This window comes from Fukomys damarensis, unplaced genomic scaffold, assembly GCF_012274545.1.
Source record: "Fukomys damarensis isolate Sample0158 unplaced genomic scaffold, DMR_v1.0_HiC HiC_scaffold_18, whole genome shotgun sequence".
In the NCBI taxonomy this organism is placed as follows: Eukaryota; Metazoa; Chordata; class Mammalia; order Rodentia; family Bathyergidae; genus Fukomys; species Fukomys damarensis.
This window is the reverse complement of record NW_022900930.1, coordinates 41,697,701-41,710,343: the sequence shown is the minus strand read 5'-3', so window position 1 is coordinate 41,710,343 and position 12,643 is coordinate 41,697,701. Positions and strand designations below refer to the sequence as shown.

The 12,643-nt window shown below is 44.9% G+C and overlaps 1 long non-coding RNA gene across 2 annotated transcripts; it reads left to right on the top strand.

Moving 5' to 3' along the window:
* The first annotated feature begins 449 nt into the window (after window positions 1–449).
* LOC104862563 lies at window positions 450–6,094 on the top strand. 2 transcript variants are annotated; one of them, XR_004517908.1, is made up of 4 exons: window positions 450–525; window positions 1,430–1,557; window positions 1,767–1,981; window positions 5,865–6,094. It is a non-coding gene; the product is annotated as an uncharacterized LOC104862563 (long non-coding RNA). The 2 variants fall into 2 exon arrangements; XR_780360.1 differs by lacking the exon at window positions 450–525 and having other exon boundaries at window positions 1,055–1,557.
* The last annotated feature ends 6,549 nt before the right edge of the window (window positions 6,095–12,643 follow it).

Genomic DNA, 12,643 nt, shown 5'->3' with positions numbered 1-12,643 from the left:
AATATGACTTCTAAGGACCTTCCCTTCCTCCGTACTGGAATTCTCCAGTATCACAGTCAGGAGAGATTCAAGGTGTAGAAGTTCAGTCTCCTTTGTCCAGCTTTTTGTGGATGAGGAAATAGAGGTCTACAAAGAACAAAGGGCTTCCTCAGCTTCTCATAGTGAACACGGCTGCTGTTCCACCTCCTGGCTCCTAGACCAGTGTCTGCCATGACCCCAAGTGACCTTTCTTGACTGCTTCCCTGCCCTGAACTCAACATTCCCAGTCCACATTGCAGGCCCTTGGGTCAATGTCAGGCATCGGAATGGATTTCCTGTATTCTGAACTTGTTCTTACATGGCCCATCAGGATGGAGTATAAAAGGGTCAGCTGGAAATAGGTTGAGTTCGCCTCAGGAAACCTCCTGTTTTCTGATCTTATTTCATTTTACTGGCTTCCTCACACCAGGAGTGAACCAACTGGTGAGATTTAGCATGCATTAATGTCGAGTCATGTCTGGGCTTTCATTGATCTTGGCTCTTATGGTAATGAACGTTTTGTTTTGTTGTTCTTTACCCTTGCCTAGGCACCTTGTCTCCCAGCTATGACTGTGAGCTATCCCAAGTTAGAGTCTTTGAAATGCCCCCTACACTGCCCTGCCTGGCACAGATAGCATCAGTAGCTCTTTATTCTGAATGAACAAATGGCTCACTCTAGCACCTTTCTGCCCCAGCTGGGTCATTGGGGATGGGCGTGGACCATTTGGCAGCTCAGAGTTGGAGTGGTGAGCGCCTGTCCTCAGAGAGCTTCGAGCCTTCACCTTAATGACTTCCACTTGCTTCCTGTCTCAGCAATCACCATGCAGCCCCTGTGTCCCCCAGGAATCTGAGGCTTCCACTGATAACTGGCATTTTCCTGAATACCAGGTCCACCTGCTGTTTGTTATTGTGCGCCAAGCATCATGCTGAGTACTGACCAGTGTCACTCAACCCTCATTAAAGCCCCTCTGATTGGCCACACCCACATTATGAACAGACAGGAGCGAGAGGGTGGTGACGTACTCAGGACCTCGCCTCAAGGGAGCAATAGGTGGGGCAGGCTGCCTGGAGGAGGCGTCGGGGTGCTCGCCCAGTGACCCTCACACTCTGCTCTGGCCAGCTGTTCTCCTCCCAGCCCTCCACCAATGGCACAACCACTACCATGAGAATGGATTCTGACAGCCGTGCAGGTGATGCTTCTTATCACTTGAAGGCACCTGAAAGGCTGGCTGCTTTTTCTCCTACCAAACCATCTCTGCTCACTCACCGCTATCCTCTGTGCTAGTGCCGGCCACCATTCCCTGTGGCCACCAAATGACTGGCAGCAGCTTCTGACACCTCCCTCAGTAGAGGCCCAACATGGTGTCTGCCCTTCCATTCCTAAGCTTTCATTATTTATGTTTGCGCTAAGCCATTTGAAGAGTGTACAGGCAGGACCTGCCTGGTGTTTCTGTAAAACATGGTGCATCTTTAGTAAGAAGAGAGGAGGAGTTCATCTCTGGAAGAAACAGTTGCTGCCTGTGTTGTCACAGAATCAAGGTGAACCACTCGTTGCTTACATTTTAAGGCTGACCTCGGTTATTGGGCAAATGGAAGAGAAAATAATTAGTTTCTTTAATGGCTCAAATATACCAAAAAAGGTGATGGGTTGGGCAGTAATGATTGTTCAAATCAGCAGGCTTGGGAGTTTAATTTCTTTATCCTCATTAAGCTTCAAGATCTCTCTGATATGCTTCATTATATTTCAGTGGCCCAGCTGGAAGAGCCCTGTTATCGAGTTATGGAAATGATAAATTAGTGGGACGAAAGTTTTTTGTTTCTGGAGCTTCTGTCTGAAAATTCTGGGCATGGATTTCTCTATCAAAGGGCAGGAAGGTGAAGCTACTTGCTCTCCCCTGGTAGACGGTCGTAAGAAGAGAAAGTGGAACGTTTCCCCAAACTTCCCTGGCAGTGTCACTCACAGGTAAGCCTCTCTCTTAGCCCCAAGCCCCCTGCTACGATTGATGGTACTGGTAAGAAGGCTGCTTGTGTTCCAAGTCCCCTGGCTTCAGAATTTCTGGAAGTTAGTGACGAAAGAAGAAATGAGAAGTCCCTTTGCCCATATTTCACTTTCTTTTTTTTTTAAGTAGACGCAACAGTACGAATAGAAGCACCTGGACGGGGGTCCAGTCCCAGCCTTGCCTTCTGTTTCTATACTGCATTGGCAAATCACGCATTACTTCTGAGTTTTCTCTCCTGTTAAGAATAACCACATCCTGTAAAATTATTGTCATGATTTAAATTTTTTGCGTGTGATTACTTTATTTGGTTTTATTGTTTGTATGTTTCTTTGTTTGTTTGTTTGAGGCAGGGTCTCACTATGTAGTTGAGACTGACCTGGAACTCACTATGTAGCCCAGGCTGGTCTCCAAGTCACAGTGATCCTCCTGCCTCAGCCTCCTGAGTGCTGGGATTGCAGGTGTGTGCCTGGACACCTGGCTGCATGTGATAAGTTTATATGCCTTGTTATGTAGCCAAATACAGTGCTTAACTACAGTGAGATGCTGAAGAATTGTGCTGAATTTCTTACTTTACCATGCTAGGCTTTGATCTTTTTTTTTTTTTTAATCAATCTCATATTGCGTCTGTGGATAGTATTTGTTTGTATTCTCCGAAAACATCACATTAGAAAATAGTGTTGATTTCACTAAGATTTGTATGGAAAGAGGGAAGAGATTTTTACATTTCAAAAAACACAGCAAAGCTATGGTGAAATTTCCCATCAGACATTCCTAAGAAGGCTACACATCAAAATCTACATGAGTGGTGCCCCTGGAGGTATGAGGTGCTCTCGGGAGCTCCCGTCTGTTCTCCCAAAGTTCCATTTCTGCTGGCAGTGATCTCATCCTTCTCTTCTTTAGAAAGTAACTTCCAAAATTATTTCTTTTGAACAATTCCTAATTTTGATCTAATTTCTAAATTCTAATCTCTAATTTCATACATTGTGTTCGCTCCTTTCAAGAGAAACACTAGCAAACATGCTTTCTTGTAAATGTAGGGAGTCCTCTTTAAAAAGCTGAGTTGTGGATTCAGGGAGACCCCAGTGTGACTCTCACATGTGTTTAAGGCGCTGTACCCCCCCCACATTCAGTGGTTCATCAAAATATTCACACAACGAGAAACACACCTCTTTCAGAGCACAAAGTCTGAGAATCCTTCTGCAGACTATTTTAGTTGTCCCCAGTATGCAGTATACATGGATTTAGAGAAGAATATCAAGTTGTAAAACTGATCCCAGCACACCCCAGATCTGCCACCTGCCCGTCCTTTTAGAAGTGCTGGAGAGAATCTCCCTCATAATCTGATGGTTGCCTTATTTAGCTTTCAGTCATAATCACCTTCAAAACTTAGGGTTGGAGGATGACTGTAGAAAACAGTATTTCAGCAAAGGTCTTCCCTAAGGAATCCAGGCTTCTCAGAGTCAGACACCCCAGTATGGTCTGCAAGATTCGAAGATAGTCATTCATGGGACACAGGTAGAGCATAAGATCCAGAACTGTTCTTCCCTGAGAACTGGCAGGGATTCAGAATCACATAACTATGTCAATATTATGAGCATATACTCACCTCCATGGTTGCCTTAGTTAATTTTCTCATTGTTGAGACAAAAATACATGGCACCCACACATATAGGGAGCAAAGGTTTATTTAGCTCACAGTTTGTAGAAGTTTCAGTCCCTAGGCAGCTGGCTTCTCAGCAGGGTGGCATGGCAGAGGGGCATCGCAGAGAAGAAATAGTTCCTGGAAGGAAGAAGACAGCAAAAGCAAGCAAGTGGCCAACTACAAGTGAACTAGCAGCAGGTTCTTTTCTATCCCTCATATTGCATCCAGGCTACCTACCCTCCGGGAGGATGGAACTCACACCCATAATCCTAGCACTGTACCATGAATTCATCACACACTCTAGATCCAGCCGCATCTGAGAAAGCCCCACCTATAACCCCATGAAGCTTTGGAGGGACACCTAGACATAACTGTAACAATGGATCTACAAAGTCCCAGCTGGCACTGGATGGATATTTCTGAATGCCATTACCCTACTCCCCACAGCACAGCGTGGAACAGGGACTCCAGCAAAACTACCCCCCTTGCATCCCCGGCTCATTAACCAGCTTCATTTCTCTCAGTGATAATATCAAAGGGCTGCTCCACTTTCAAAGCCTTGGCCATAATATTTGATGTGTGTCCTTGGAGACACTGGTGGCTGATAGCAGACTCCGAGACAGAACCCACAAACTGACCAGGACCAGAGCTAAGATGCCTGATTCTTGGTGACATAACCAACTCAACGATTGTGTAAGGGAAGAAGACACTGCCCTCCTGAGTGCCCATCCCCAACACCGCACACCTCCACTTTGCAGGGGATCCATACATTGTTCTGCCTAGTTACCTATATAAAACACACACACACGTGCATGCTTGCACACACACACATCTGAATAATTTTAAACACAACGCGATGTGATAAATGACCTGCTATATTACAGTCTCTGTGGGGACTCGTCTTTAAAGAGTGAAGATCTGCCACCAAATAGTAATTATAAAGGAATCACAAGCATTACTTATGTCTCTTGAAGAATGTGAAAGTATATCTAATTCATAAGCCACAGGAACTCTTTTGCAAAGCCCTTTCTTATATCCCCCAGTTGTCTCACATCCCAAAGCTACTCCAAAATCCTTCCCGTACAATCCCCCGAAGTATCCCCAGAGCCGCAGCCGGGGGTTTTCTGCCTCATTCTCCCTCCCCTTGTCTTGCAGCACCTTATCATTTAGTTCAGTTTAATCTCTGTAGCCTACCTGAGCTCTTCCCTCTCTCTCCTGGGCCAAGTCTCAATCATGATAGGCTTAGGAAGCTGCTAGCAAAACCCCTTTGTGGCTATGAAGTAGGCATGTTTCTGAGCAGAGTGGCTGAATAGAGGTGCCCGGCATGCTTCCTCCATGGCAAAGGACGAAGACAAGGAGATACAGCAGCATATGACAGGAGCATTTGAGACAGAGTGTTGGTGTCCAGTGGAAATGAGCCAGGGACACTGCCAAGCATGAGCTACACGAAGACCTTAGGAAGGGGGGTATTATGCACCCAGCACCCAGCATTCTTCTTCTCCAGGTGCAACCTGAGCCAAAATGGGCTTCATTGGGTAGGGAAAGGCAAGCAGGAGGTCCCCAGAAGTCCCCATTCACACCACAAAGATCTGAGGCATTTCCTGCTGGAGAACCCTGTGGTCCCTGTAGGCCCTGCTGCACTGCCCCCGAGAAGGGGCCTGGCCACATGGCGTCTCCTTGACTCAGCCTCTTGATGTATGGAGCCATCTCAAGATCCTGCCCACCCTGAACCCTATGAAACACAATTTCGTCAACCTAGCCCAAGGAACAAGCCCAAGGGCCCCCACCCACCCTCCATACCTCAGTGATGTGGCTGCAGAAGCACCCAGAGGCCAGCCAGGTGGTGCCACCTACCTCCTGTTGCCCCAGAAGCAGCCAGATGATCCCACACACTCCCTCAGCCCCTGGAAGCTACTTTCACATTTTCTATTTTGGGGGTTCTTATGACTTCCTTATGGAATTACTCTGGCAAAGATTTTAATCTGCATGAAAATAGAAGATACTGAGGCTTGGGGAGATAATCATTCTTCCAGGATTAGTTAATGAGTGGTCAAGGGTAACCTACATCCTAGCTATAACTTGTGGACTCCAAGTCAAAAACTCACAGAAACTCTTATCTGAGAGGTATATTACACAGCATTACTATTGGATATTATACATTATATTGGATATTATTATATTCAAATGCCTCTCTTTTTTTGTAGGTGTCACTCAACAATTTAGAGGGAAGACAAGAATTATATTCACACCCCCGGACTTCTAGCTTAGAACCCTTTCCAGTCAGCCAATTTTATGAAAAACTAACATCTCTTAGGAAGGAATATCTGGTAATATTTTTATCATTTGGAGACCCTGAGACATTAGAGCGACCATAGTCACTCAGTAAACAAAAATGTGCCGATTAACCTATATAATTAAGTAATAAAATCATGATGCAACAATTTCTAAGTACTGCTTTCATAAGCTTCCTTCATTTTTGTGAAATAGTCTGACAGCTCTCACATTACACAGTAACTGTAACTGTTCGGGTTTTAATGGAGCAGTGGCCTTCCGGTGCACAAAATTCAAAAATCAGGAAAATTCAAAAGCCATGGAAATTAGCATCCACAAGACTTGGTAACTGTAAGGTTTGTCCCCAGACCTGGGTACACCTGGGGACTGCGGACTGCTGTCTCTGGGTGATAGAATACAAGGGTGACAGTAAAGGTCAACAGGAATGGGTTGAAACAAAACAGAAGCTCATTGCACTCTGGTGTGAGCATACCGGGACTGATGTGGGAGCCCTGCAGGTTGGTGACCTATCCAGCTGAGGTAGCATCTGCTTAGGGTTGGTGGCTCTATCTTCTTGCTCTCTTCACCTCAACCTGTACCTCCCATTTGTGGTTTAAGATGACCAATTTAACTCCCACTGGCAGCTGCACCTCCTATCAATGAGAAAGGAGAGCATAAAAAGTGGGAAGCTTTTCTCTTCTTTTAGAATGACAAACTCTGAGCTGCACACACTACTGCTACTCATTCCTGTGGCCCATGCAATCCCATAGGTCACATATGGCTCCAAAGCTTATGGAAAATGTAGCTGTAAGCTGGAAGGCCACTGTTCCACTAAAACATTAACATCTATTGCTAAAGAGAGAACAGGAAAATGGGATCAAAAATAATTGCAGAATTTCCAAATCAGCCATTTCTTTAAGGAGAGAGAGGGTGAAGGCATTCAGGAAAACAGAGAATAAAAAATTGAATGAAGAAATCTCAGGGTTCAGGTAAACATCAGCACATGAAAAAGACTGTAAGCAGAGGTGAACACAAATGGGCAGACAGAAGCAGAAGGACCTGCCTTCCACACCTGCAGTCCTATGCCCATCACACTGGGTTTTGGCTACCTGAAAGGCAGCACCACTCCCTGGCCCTTTCAGCAGCTCCTTCCATCCTTGGGATGCCTCAGGGGTGCCTCAGGGATGAAGAAGACAAGGTGACTGCAAGTGAGTCCACACCCAAGGCCCACACTCATGCTCTTTCCAAAGCTGACAGAGGAACTAAGACATGGCCCAGCCCTCCTGTGCCTCCATCCTGCCCCTCTCTGTCTTACCACAAACAGACAGACAGACAGACAGACAGACACACACACACACACACACACACACACACACACACACACACACTCAAATATAGGCTTTAAGCATGCACAGTACACCTGTCACCAAGAATTGGCTGAGGCCAATGAACACTGATAACACTTTGCATCAAAATTAATGCCCAGTCCCACCAAAAGGCTTAAGAGCCCCTTCACTGCTGGTTGACCCACCCTCACTAACTCTCCGTGACCCTGCCCCTCCATAAATGATGAGCCTCCAGCTGTCTACTGCTAAGTCTGATGCAGTTCATCCCTTGTCAGTCAGACCTCCTTCCTGACACACTGGCAGAGAGGACCTAACCGCAAATCCCCAGTGTGTGCACCTGCAAAGCCCTTGGCTGAGTTCCAGGTTCTGTGATGAGACAAATAGGCCACTACTGCTCCATTTGCATCTGAGAACAACACGACCCAACCAGGTAGGAAGCACCAGCCTTTGTGACAGTTCATCATTGATCATCTTGGATTGTGGGCTCTGCACCAAAGGACTAGGGCATAAAATGTGTGCTGGAGACACTGAGAGGAAAGCAAGCATGGGAAGAAGGTCAGCAGCTTCTCTGAGACTTACACAGTAAGCAGAGTTTAGTATCAGGTAAGGTGGGAGTTTGTGGGCAGAGAAACCTGTGTAATAATCCAGGCAATGTGTGCTGAACATTTAAACAAGTGAGACGACTGTAGGAAAGTATAGAATGGGGAATGGCAAGATTAAATTGGTACTAATCCTAGGAGGACAGGGATACGGGTTAAATATTTGATTGTCTATGGTAGCCAGAAGTTGACGGTGATCTACAAAGCCTGTCTCCAGGGATGGGGTAATTAAAATGTATGGCTTTTCTCATATTTTTTTCTTTTCCCTTATTTCTTTTCCCGTGCCCTTTCCACTTCCCCTATACATTCAGGAAAAAAATGGAAACAAAATGTTTGTAAACAGGGAAGGGTGGAGGGGGTGAAGGGAGGGCAGGGGTATGGGGCAAAATGAGGACCAAGACCTGTCACATAAAGGTACAAGGTCCCAATGATGTATGTCACTGTGCTGTATACCTAAAATGTACCAATACACTCAATGAGAAAAAGGGTGGCATACACCGTCACAGCAGGAAGGAGTTAAGAACTGTGAAATAGGGACCCACAAGGAAAATATGGATAAATCTCAAAGCCTGAAAAATAGGAAGCAAAGATGAGGCCTATAACCAAAAAACATTTGTATAAACCAAAATATATACGCACACAACACTAGAAGAACAGACGTCCATCATTCCAGGGAAGTTGTCTGGGTGGATGAGGAAGAAAGAAATGAGAACTGGGAATGGAATAGAGATGGAAGAGGAGCCTTGTGTTGAATGATACAGACAGTGCTGAGAACCAAAGTGCATGATTAATTCACCTCTGCATGAACCCAGGAGGGAGATAAATAATGACCTATCTGCATACATACGTTCATGCAAAAACTACAAAAAGACAAGCTTAGTTATCTTCTCATGTCTGAGACACAATACTCAACAGCCACAATTCCAAGGAGGAAAGGTTTATTTGGGTCACAGTTTGTAGAGGTTTCAGTCCATAGTTTGCTGGCTGTAACACAGGGCAGCATGGCAGAAAGGCATAGCCAAGGAGAGACAGTTTGTGGCATGGTGATGGGAAGCACAGAGAATCAAGGGCAGGGAAAAGGAGCTGGACCCTTCCAGGACACACCCCAGCAGTCCAACGCCCCCCAACATCATGTTTAGCCGTAAACTCCTCAGTAGACTGATCCACTGATCAGTATCGAGAGCCCTGACTCCATCACCCCCACAAAGTCCTACCCGTGAGTACATGAGACTTTGTGGAGAGGGACTCTAGATTAATCCATAACGCAAGCAACAGTTTCTTCAGCCTTCTGAAGGATTGCCCGCAGGTGGAGGCCAATGGGAATGGAAGGGGGAAAGGGCATCAGATGGGGCATGTGGTACCTGTGCCATGTCTCCTCTCTCCTGCTTCAGTTGTGCAGACACTTGACTTATACTTGACTGCCTTCTTAGAAGACAGCCTTTAATCAAGCTGATGTGTGTGAATCACTTCTTATTTTCTGTCCAATGTTGAGGAACTTCATAGAAATGTGGATGGCTTCCATGAGCTACGTGGTGGTTAATCTGATTGCAGCTAGATTGGATTTGTAGATGACTAGAGAGAGGAAATTGGGCTGTGGAGGTGCTAACCTCATCAAATGCTTCCTCCATTGTTAAGTTCATAGCTGAATGAGCTACTTGGAAGAGTATTTGGCTCAGTAAAAATAATGTCCCTTTCTGGTTGTTTTGGACCTGGGGACCCCAAGTTGTGCCTAATGATCTCTGTTTAGCCAGTCACAGAAGTGACAGCAGAGCTGGTGGAGGACAGTCACAGTCTCAGGACATCTCTGCTCTCCTGGAGGAGTGTGTACAGGAGCAGTGAGTGGAGAGCATCTCTTATCCCTTTCCTGGCCCCTGGGAGAGCACTGTCCAGGCATGGCCGTGTGCCCACAGCCTAATAGAAAGCAACTCAGAGAGCCTGGGCTCCCTTACACCCAACTCAGCTGCACATTTTTATCTTTTTTATGTGTTCAGGATGTTACACTAATTGTGATGGATGTTCTCTTTGTGCTCACACTGAGGGGGGGATGATGAAGACATAATGTAAGGTAATGTGTCTATTAAAGATTTAAAATAACCCGCCTGCTGGATGATTCCTCACTCCACTGGCAGATTCAAGCTCCTTGGGAAGATTCTAGTGCTAAATTAGAGCCCATGATGGGGTGGAAGGGAAGGAGGGGGCCCCAGGGACATTCTCCAACTTCTGCAGTGCTGTCAAACAGGTCTAGCTTTTCTTTGCTTAATTAAGAAACATCTGCTGAGCACTACTGCAATCAACCCCAGCTGTGGATATGCATGGATGGTCAGTGACTTTGGGAATCTCTCAATTTCCGAGAAATATTCTAGACTTAGTGAACAAAATGCCAATACTTATGGAGTCATAAATAAATTACCTTTCTTTCTGATGCCCTGATGTTGGAGTACTGAACTATGGGTATATCACTATAAATGGTTCTTGGAGATGCAGGGTTCCCAAATGTCATAGCTGGATAAAACCTGAAAAGAGTAGGTCATCTCCTAGCCAAGTCTATCTCAACTTTAAAAATAAGCAGAAATCTTAATTAAAAATCAGGCAGGACCACAGTATCTCCCTTTCCTGTGCCTCCATTTTGCTAAAGAGCAAGAAATGGTATGAGGTATACATTCACTCCAGCCCAAACTTCTGGGCCATATGGCAATGGAAGCTATAAGTTCACATCTGGGAGACAGGATGCATATATGGTAGAAGACAAACAGCCTAGATAATAGTCTTAGTTGCCACCAGTCTCAGTTCTCTCTGGGCTCCAAAATCCTCTGACAAGTCATAAAAGTCTAGCTTCTGCCTACCCTGCATCATTACAGACCATTCCCTTCATCGCTAAGCCTGTTCTGCTCTACTGGCACTTTTTGCTCATTTCTATCGCTCCCCTTGCTTTCTTGCATCACTAGTCTTTTCCTCACTCAGTCCCTTTGCATGACATGCCTCTCACCCCTTTCTCTCTTGAATCCTATTTGAACTTGCAGGTAGGCACGGTGGATGAAGATTTTTTAAAAAGCATCCCTCCCTATTGCCATTTGAAACTAACTCCACCATAAAGGTCTTACCATCAGCAGCTGGAAATTAGTAAAATAACATATTGTGTTATAAACTAGGAAAAGTGGTTGCCAATGTGACAGTTGGACAGAGATCATCATGAGTCCTAACTACCCCACGGCCACTCATGTACCCAACAGGTTATATGAAGTAAATGCAGTAGTTCAAAAGCTCCAAGAATGCAACCCATTTGGAAAGAAGCGGAATTAAAGTGCGATAGGTAGCCCAGACAAAGGGTAAAGAAAAGTTCTCTGCAAGACATCTCCATTTTTCAGTAGTAAAATAATCACACTTTATATTTTCAGCGCCTGAAATGACACAATGATAGCCCAGTATATGTAACTTTCTATTTGAGCTGCAAAAAAAAACCCCAGTGGCAATATTAACTGCATATATAGAAATGAAAGATCGGCAAGTTGATCCTAACCAGCATGTCACTGCAGCGGGAGCAGAATAACCAGCTGGCCTCCCGTTTTCCAGGATTCTAGTCTAAATTAAGGGAGAAATCTGAAGCACCCAAGGAGGATATGCCCTTGAGCAGGTGCAGCAGTCTCTCACTTAGGACCTATCTAAAAATCTCAGAAGGTGGTCCAGGCCCACACTATACAAAATAATCTTACCCAGCTCCAGCTGGACTTTTGACTCCTCACCATTAAGGTGCTAAAAAATAGTAAGAACATGACCCCTCTCGATTCTGTGTCAGAGAGGAAACTAAAGAGGTCTGTATGATGAGAAAGACATTGAGAAGAACTCACCACATGGCACTGTGACAGCCAGAGAGGCCCACACTGGGCACGAGCAAGGGGAGGAGGTAGGCAAGTCAAGGTGACCGTGAAATGCCACAGAAACGCGAGGGAGAGAGTGTAGCTAAAGAGGACAGAAAAATAATGCAGCAGAGAACTGGCGTAAGGATCAGAAGATTTCCTGTGCATGATCCTGGCCATGAATAACTTGACAGTAACATGAGCTCTATTTTTAAGAGGACTTAAGCACAACATAACAAAAGAACAGAATGAAATTAAGAGAGTACAGAACTAAAGGAACTAACTGAGGTCCAAAACAATGTTATTAGAGATAATAATTAGAGCAGCAAAAACCAGAATAGACATGGCTGAAATTTTAATTAAAGTCTTGAAAGTGCTGAGTGAATGCACAGAGAGCGAAAGGGGAGGAGATATAATGATTGTAGATGAAGTCATAGATATCAAGGGTGGACAGAAATGATACAACATATGGATGAAAAGGATTTCTCAAATGCAGAACTCAAAATGAAGACAGGAATTATTCCAAGTTATTTTAAAGCTAAATTTCCTTCAATTAAAGAAGAAATGAGGAAAATGTGAATTGGAGAAGCATATCTAATCACAAAGAAGCACTTATGCAGAGGGACTGGACCCAGGAAGTATGCTGATCTTATTATTAAACTTGAAGTATAAAGAAAGAATTGTTTAGGCAGAAAAAGCAAGTGTTTCCTAAGGAAGAAGAAAAAACAAACAAACAAACAAACAGGCTGGCTTCAGATTTTTCCAGACCAACAAATCCACTGCAGAAAATAAAGGCCCCCACCAGAGGGTTAATCTACTGTGTGCCAAAGAAGGGTCACAAAGAAGGGAAAGTCTCCCACACTTTCACTAACAGCACTATGGTCAAGCAAGGCCGTGACCTATCCTGACAGCT